Raw genomic sequence first — 1,993 nt, forward strand, 5'->3', positions numbered from 1 at the left:
AGAAAACGTTTTTTATGCAGCACTGCATGTTACCGGTAAGGATATAGCTTCTCAGCATGATGCAGGGCAAAACATAATACAGTGTGTGACCAGCTTTATAGGTACCACCTGCCTCACATGTTTAAATGCTATAAACTCAGGCCAACATCTCTACATCTTCCATACCATAATTAACTATAACCCTCCACATTATCTTTTCCCTATGTGCCACTTAGAACCGGTTAAACAAAACCAACTCAGCAGTAGGTTCTACCCCTGTGTGCTGGTTAGTTTACTCATCGAAATGATGGATATGAAGTCAGTTTAAAAAAGAATATATAATGATGCTTTCATGCCAACCCAATAATAAAGGTTAAGTACATGGGGTGAGTGCGGCATAGAACGGTCGCCAGTTGTACCTCAGCTCTGTCCATCTCAGTCGATGTGTTCTTAACGAGGACTCTTTAAATAATTGCCTACTGATGGTGGTCAGATGGTCCAGTGGTACCTACTGTATGACAGACTCACTTCAGTCAGTGAGCTCAGAGCAGCTGGGTTACAATCTAGCTTGCCAAAATCAGTGTGTGAATGAATAAACGTAGGGAAGTGCCATGTAAGTTCATGTCAATAACATATAATTACACACAAAGCAGGAAGCCATGTGATCGCATACTTGTCACATGACTACTGAGTTGGAGTCAAATCAGTTCAAATAAGAAAGAAAACAGGTGCTAGACAACAAGGTGCTAGACAAAAAAATATTTGATTCACTGAATGATGAAAAATGTCTTAACGAATATACATCTAATTAGTAATGCTTTTTGATGTTTTAAGTGTGAACTGTGAAAATTCTTCAAGAGAATGGGTTAATATTTTATCATGAATCCTGCACTGGAAAAACAATCTAGAAATAAGAAAAAATTCTCAAATGAAGTGTATTTACCCTTAATTTGAGTAGGTAAATGAGATGACTTGGCAATGGAATGAGTATTTTTACTCGTAAAATAAAATATTTAGATAAAATGCACTTGAAATAGGACCATGGAACTGTGTTTTCTTATTTTAAATGTAAACTGTCTCATTCCGTTGGCAAAATGTCTCTTTTACCTTCTCAATTCAAAAACAAATGCACTTATTTTAAGAAAAAATACCTATTTAGATTGTGATTTTTTCCAGTGTGTCTGATGGATAGTTTTCTTGGGATGGCTGTTTTCCTCTCCCTGTTCTGCATATTTTGGTCTGATTAAACCAAAAGCAAACAGAGCGCTGAAGGCAGGGGAGAGGCTGTGTCAGACAGGAAGAGGACAGAGGTACATCAGACTGTACAACAGCCAGATTCCACTATATGAATTGAAAGCTAAATTTTTTGACTATTTCAAAACATTCTGTGAGATAGGGACAAGGATGAGGGAGGTCTTGTTGGTCTCCGTCTCCCGATACGCTCTCGCCTGTGTCCGACCTTTCATCTTTTTCTGAATCCTACATCTTAGCATGGCATAGACAATTCACGTTTGCAGTTTGAAGAACACCTCCTTGCTTCTGATGTTTTCCTTTAGCTAACCAATTAATATTTGCGTTATATGACTCATCCAATGACACTAGTTTTCACTAGATGTGGATGGCTCCAATGATCTGCATTGGATGGCGCACATGACGTGAAATAAATATTTATAAACATTAAAACAAAGCCAAGAGTAATGTTTGTTTTAAGAATATAAGGAAAATAAAGTTCAGATACTTGTGTAAAAATGCAATGAGTTAGAAGTAGGAAGAAAATTAAGTAGTGGAGTAAAGTGTAGTTACCTAAAAAGTGTACTCTTGGACATCTTCATTCTGCCAAGATGTTTTTCTGCCACCCGTTTGAAAGTCAGTCCAGTGTCAGGGTACATCCTGTGCCTTTTGGGTTCCTGTGCCTGGCCGACTGTTACTGGATTCCCAATGAGGGCAGGCCAGGTTTCTGACTCAGTTCATGTTTGGATGGTTTTCTGCCTGTCATCAGTTTGTCCTACCTGCA

Source organism: Cyprinodon variegatus, unplaced genomic scaffold (genome assembly GCF_000732505.1).
Source record: "Cyprinodon variegatus isolate N-32 unplaced genomic scaffold, C_variegatus-1.0 Scaffold1771, whole genome shotgun sequence".
NCBI lineage: Eukaryota > Metazoa > Chordata > Actinopteri > Cyprinodontiformes > Cyprinodontidae > Cyprinodon > Cyprinodon variegatus.